Here is a 6,867-nt window from a genome sequence, read left to right as displayed (position 1 = left end):
GCTACTTTTCTGATAAACACAAAGGGTCAGTCAACAACCTGAACAGCCATTGGGCAGATGCATGAGTCCTTGAACATCCTAACAAGCCCAGAGGCCAAGGGAAGATTTTGTTGTGTATTTGGTTATCGTAGTAATAGAATCTTGTTGTTGCTATGGCAACTGAGTTAGATTATTAGGGGATACCCCTGATGGTTTTGGCTGGTTGTTGGTTAGTTCTGTGTGTGGCAATAAATGGCGGCTTTTCAAGGTCTACCTCATTCTGCGTCTCAAGTTATTTCTTCATAAAACTGCTGCCCCCTACGATACAACAGATGTCAGAAGATCCACACAGCAGTGGATCCCTCAGCCTTGTCCTATCCACAGTCCACCCATGCCCTGTGGAGCTGAGCCCTGTGCAGGTGAGATGCATACCCTCCAAATCCACTTTATTTCCTACATACTGCCTTAAAGCTGCTTGAGTCAGTCAGCTCGATTCTCCCCATCTGAATGAATCCCTAATTGACTCGGTCAGCTCTGTGACATCCCTCCACCTGACACAGGAGAGGGTGTGTGTGTGTGTGTGTGTGTGTGACAGGAGAGGTTTATGGCTGGAATATCACTGTGCTGTTAAAGACTTTAGCTGCTGAAACAATCCTAGAGGGATTTATTGCTTCCAGGTCAAAACCATTGCCCAGCTGGCTCCAGGATCAGGGAGTTGCAAATGTGGCATAATGTTGCACTGGATCTGCGGTTAAGGAAGGCAGTCACTGAGACTGTGGAAGCTGGGATAGGATTGGCCCCAATATGAATAAATCCCCAATTTGTACCAGGGTTTGATGTCCTGGGATCTTACATACATGGCCAATAGCATTTCTGAGTCAGTGGTGTTATTACAGTCACTCCACATACAGCTGGGTGGAATTTTTCTGTGAAAAATGCAGATTCCTTGACACCGAAATGTTCCACAAATTCATGACATCACAGAATTGTTTGTCTGAAGAAAAATTAAAACAAAAAAAGCAACTGAAACGGTTAACAATTTTTCAATTTAAAACAAACCATTTTTTGTTTCAAAATGGTCAAAATCAAAGCAAAATGTTTTTGTTTGACCTCAAAGGTTTTGGGGTGTTTGTTTTACTTTTCAAAATTGCCAGCAAACCAAAAAAATCTGTCTGCCCAGCTCTAACTGCAAGAAGTATCAGCCCTCAAAGTAATGTTTACTCTCTGCATGAGACAAGGTTATCTTGCTGATGAAAAATCCAATGTACAGGAAATCCACAGTAATTAGTGGCAGCCTTAACATTTTGCAGACATATTTCCCATTCTTTGGGGAAGATTTTGATTCTTAAGTCTTCCTCCATCTAGATTTTGCAATAAGCCTTTTATCCATTTGATGCATTATAAGTACAGTGTCAAGCAGTACAGCTTTATCTAGAGAACATAAAGAATCTTGTCTTGGATAATATAGGTGAAGCATTGTCTGATGTTAATATATTAAACACGGCTACCATACTGCACATTTGCAAGTATTTAAAGAAAAACAGAACCTAAGTTTTGCATACTGTGTTACTTAGCAGGGCTTGAAATGAGTGAAATATGTTGTTACTAGCGTACAGATGGTCTGTTATTTCCATGCCAAATTAGGGATAGTTTTTTCCCCACCTTTTAACATCTGCCCCAAGTTTATCCATTGTTGTATTACAGTTAGCTTCCTTAATTAGAGGAGAGAGTGAGTGCGATTAGAAAGCCCAGCTGGGATCCATTTTCCAAACTACACCATCGGGCCTGAGCATTCTTAACTCTTGGGAAATCCAAAGAGCCTGATGTTACTTTGGCAACTCCTGCTCTCCAATTCCCCCATTTTTTTTCTTTTCAGGAGGCAATGCCTTTCTCCAGGTCTCCCATATGGAGTGAAAGTGGGATGCTATCATCATCTATGGCTGTTAAATGCTAGTCCATTCTCTTCTTGACTGCTCACTTGTTTCAATATGTTTTCCACGGCTGCTGTAACATTTTTTACTTTAGGACTGACTGATTGGATGGCACCAGCAATCCATTGTGTCCATTATGTTGAAGCGTTTAAATCCCTTGATGCACCTGTGAGCAGATTAGGTTTGGCTTCTCCCGCTTGCATCAACATTTTCTACATTTGCTATTTCATGTCTTTTTTGCAGACAATTTATTCATTTTTCCCCTGAAACATAACTGACCAACATGTGTCCAATATCCTGCCCTAACCCAATATATTGCCCCAGGCTGCTATAAAATTTGTTCCTGTAGGATATGTTATTTGGTTATTCCTGGAGCTGTGTGTGCTGCAGGTTGTTCAGTAGTGGCTTTTCAATATCAGTTTTGTAAATTAAAACTGCATTAAAAAAAAGCTCACTTGTTTTACTTTCCAGGGCAGCAAATGATTTAATGTCAATGTAATCTGTGAGACAAAGTGGGCAAGGTAATATCTTTTGCTGGACCAATTTCTGTTGATGAAAGAGACAAGCTTTTGAGCTTACACAGACTCTTCCCATGAAGGCATGCTTGTGAAGATCTCTGGGTAAACTCAAAAACTTGTCTCTTTCATTGACAAAAGTTGTTCCAATAAAAGATATTACCTCACCCACCGTGTCTCTCTAATATCCTGGGACCAAAACAACAACAAAACAGCAAACAAGAAATATAATCCGCAGCAGTTATGAAAAATATAATCTTATAAAAATGGAAAAAGTAATATCTTGCCACCAAGATGATAATATATTCAAAGGAATGCTTTAGACCACATAACCTTGGTTCAAAATCTTAGTAGCCACCAGTCTGGATGATACACTCAAGTTCACATGTTGCAGTCCTCAGAGTAGGGATTTTGATCTTAAAGGGTCCAATTTGCACTGAATTATTTTAGAGGCATTGAAAATGTTTATCATCTACCGCAGGTATGTGTTGCTATTTATTATTTCTTTATTTAGATTTATACCAAAGTGCCATCTGTTGCTCTGCTACATTATTCTGTTACTTGTTTTCCATAATCAGAATGTCAAGAAACCAAGTAAACGGTGTTGCCATAGCAATACTGCAACTTTCACTGATAACCAATGGGACCAGGATGTGGTACAGAAGATAAAAATTGCCTCTGCCCAGAAAGCCTTCCTGCATGAGGTGTAGTGCTATGCACATAACAATGCAATAAGGGTAAAAGTCACCCTGCTATGGAGGGCGGGTGTGTGAGGGTACAGAGCAGCCATACAGGGGGCCTCTACATAACACCTTTGTGCATTATAGAGAGGTCTTCAAACTGGCCCTACATTGGCCGATGTAGAGATTTATGGAAATAGGTCAGGGGAGGTAATGCAGGATCCTCCACTGCACGTATCTAATGCCCCTAATTCCCGTACAGGTGATGCAGAACAACAGCAGCTGCTGCTACTCCAAAGTACCAAGTGACATTACAGCCCTGTGCCCTAGAACCAGGTGAGTGGGGTGGATTTTGCTTTCCTAGTTCCCTTGCATTTGTCCCACATAAAGCCCGATCAGTTGGGCTTTATGCATTTGGAACTAAATTCAATGTTTCACCACTGCATTACTGCAATGTGACTTTCACTGGAATAAAACAAGAAAGAAAATTGTGAATTAAGCCCTATGGGCTTAAGGAATGATAAGGCGTTTCTCAGACCTTCTGCATCAGGATGATTTTTCAGAACCCATTTGTGAATACCTTAATACAGCAAATAGCTAGCAAAACTCTTTTACTTTGAGTATAGGTTGCAAGACTAACCGGTCTTCATTACTCCACTGGCTGGGGACTGAAAGTTCCAAAATTAGAAAAGCCACTCAAGAAACAAGGAGTTCTGTGCATGTGATAATTGAACTGGTTATGAAAAGAACTGTGAAGAGACTGCACAAGAGAGGCAGAGAATGTGCTACTCAACAAAACAGAGGTAGCTAGAGGAACAGAGACTGAAAGCCATTTCTAGGCCAATGAGGCACTGAGGGGGACAGCAGGCCAAATAATGAGAATGAGAACAAGAGAGAATTAAAACTGCTTTACAATAATATCTATTTCAAATGTTCGTAATAAAGTTACAATAATAATATTTCAGTTAAGTAATGCAGCCTAAAAACGTAGCAAGCCAATTATATTTTCATTTGAAATTTCATACCCTTATAATAAGGCTTTGTTTGTTTTTTTCTTTAGTTTAAGACTTTGTTGTAATTAGAGACTTACTTATTATTACCTGTGCCCATCTTCAATAGTAATAAAGGCTTTGGATTTTTTCCCCAGGAACTCACTAATTACCTATGATTATTTAGGGCACGAGTGTCTGGTCTGATTTCTTTTTTTCTGCCAAAAATAAACTGCCCTTTTAAAACAAAATCAAAATAGGCTCAGAAATTAGCATTTCATCCAGCGTGTCAATGTCAGATGATGACAGTCACATCACGTCACAATAATTTCATGTCCTGTTATCAACATAACTAAATGATATGGGTTGCATCTTCAACTGGGGTAAGCTGGCTGAGTTCCACAGAAATCATTACAACGGCTCTGGATCTCACCCTATAATTTGTTAAAACAGGCCTCACAAAAAAAAATTGTTTTCAGCATGTCAGTGCTCCCCTAATTGTATTATCATTAATTATTGAGTACAATATTCATTTAATAGAGATATTCTAAAGCTGAGTGATATCAATGTTTCTGCAAAGCTATCTGGCTTATCTTACAGTGAAGCTACTAGATTCATTCATGATACAGACTTTACCCCCCGTTTTCTACATCTAGTTTATGTGACATCCTGTCAGACAAAAATGCATACGGGAATGCCAAACATCCCATGCAGGAGCTGTTGTCATCAGGTTGTAATATTAATTCTCCTGTAATAGCTCAGTTTCCTCTATTCTGTCTCGAGATAAAAGATGCTTTCTCTCTTATCTAGGTAACAAAACACTCAAGAATGATATTGGCAGTGTTTCAGGGTATAGATTCTTTCCTGTTCACCCCTGCTACCCTACCTCAGAGAATGCAATTTCTCCTAATTGGCTCCCAGATTCAATATTCTGGGATATGTTACTTTTGATATGTTACTATACCAGTAATTCACATTTTCCTACACATACTTTCTATCAGCACATCACTTGCCAGTCATCATTGTTGGCATGAATTCATTATTCAGTTCATTCACTTTCAATAAAATAATAATAAACCAAAACTCTGCTCTTGACTGGGTTTTCATTCAGTCCTTACTCATACAAAATCCCCAAGGGGCAGTGGAAGGCCAGAACCAATCAGGGCATGACCACTGCATGCGAGTACATTGGGCGAGTACATTTACTTCCATTGCTGAATGCAGGTACATCTGAGGATCAGCTCCAACTGCTGAGCAGCCCAAAGGAGTGAGGCCCATGACCAATTATAGTGAACTTTCTTTCTGTCCTAGAAATAGTGTGAAAACCTCACGATAAGTGGATGGGAAGTCTATCAAAATACAGTGAAACCCCACTATAATGCAATGTTTGGGGTCCAAAAAATTCCATCACGATAAATGTGGGGTCGCAGTATAGCAGGGTTTAAACTGGTCAGTTTAAGTCAGTGGTCCCAACGCGGTGCATTGATGTGCGCTGCCTAGTGCTTAGTGCCCCTAGTGCCTAGTGCCCATCAGGGGAGAGAAGCAGCGGCCCCACGCCTGCCGGGGACAGAGAACTCCGAGGCTGCAGGCACCGGTGCACTGCTATACTTGAAGCCAGAGAGAAGCCGCGGCCCTGCACCTGCCAGGGACAGAGAGCACCGGCGCCCGCAGCCTCGGAGTTCTCTGTCCCCGGCAGGCGTGGGGTCATGGATCCTCTTGAAGCTGGGGAGAAGCCGCGGCCGCGCACCTTCCGGGGACAGAGAGCACCGACGCCCGCAGACCTGGAGTTCTCTGTCCCCGGCAGGCGCAGGGCCGCGGCCCCGTGCCTGCCGGGGACAGTGAGCACCGGCGCCCGCAGCCTCGGAGTTCTCTGTCCCCGGCAGGCGAGGGGCAGCAGCTTCTCTCCCCTGCTGGGCACTAGGCGAGACCACATCAATGTCCCGGCAGGCGCCATGGCGTTGGGGACCACTGGTATTAGGCCTTAAAGGGGAGCCAACTTATGATCACATTAGATGCGATTTCGCGTTATGGTGGGGCACGTTATTGTGAGGTTTGACTGTACATCAAAGAAATCTGTGTTCCATTTCAGTTTGGAAATTTTGTACCATGCTATCGGAGCACCACAAATGTGGTGCATATAGCAATTTTTTTTTGTAAACTATTAAATCAGTGATCAGTACAGTGACAACTAGAAAAATAAATGTTTTCTGAAGCATAATTGTAAAGTCCATCCCATAGAGAACACATTTACATTTAAATCTATCATTAAACTGTATTTCCATGAGTCTTAGTTCATATATAGTCTGAGTGAATTAATAATTCATTAATAATTAATCTAGCATCCAAATGTGAATATTTAAATTGCATTTTGGATTTTTTCCCCAGGTGTCCAAAGAATGGAGGTTTTACAGTGAGGGCTGCGGAATAAGGCTCATGATCTGGCACAATGTAAAATTCATACTGTCACAGGAGTTTCTAAAATCAATATGAAAGACCCCCTGCTGGATAGACACAAAAGCCACGTGTTAAATGACTGTGTCATTGGAGCACCTTGAGCGATGCAATTGTTGGTGATCCACTGACCTCTGGTTATGGGCCCCTCAGGTTCCTGCTGTGCCACTCTGCTGAAATGCAGCTTTCACTAAGCCACACACCTTTTCAAAAGTTTGTTTAAAGGAACTATTTCCTTTATATTACCTCTGCTTTTCAGAGAAGTGTTTTGTTCAAATTGGAGGCTGAAGCAAACCAGTAGATGAGGGAATACTGTAAACAC

At 41.6% G+C, this 6,867-nt stretch overlaps 1 long non-coding RNA gene across 1 annotated transcript; it reads left to right on the top strand.

Annotated features, from left to right (window-relative positions):
• Positions 1-273: 273 nt before the first annotated feature.
• Positions 274-6,612, top strand: LOC120369849. The gene is made up of 3 exons (XR_005583464.1): positions 274-398; positions 3,368-3,441; positions 6,480-6,612. It is a non-coding gene; the product is annotated as an uncharacterized LOC120369849 (long non-coding RNA).
• The last annotated feature ends 255 nt before the right edge of the window (positions 6,613-6,867 follow it).

The sequence above is a fragment of the Mauremys reevesii genome, linkage group 8, assembly GCF_016161935.1.
Source record: "Mauremys reevesii isolate NIE-2019 linkage group 8, ASM1616193v1, whole genome shotgun sequence".
Taxonomy (NCBI): Eukaryota; Metazoa; Chordata; order Testudines; family Geoemydidae; genus Mauremys; species Mauremys reevesii.
Note: the sequence above shows the minus strand (reverse complement) of the source record. Positions and strands in the feature narration are given on the sequence as shown.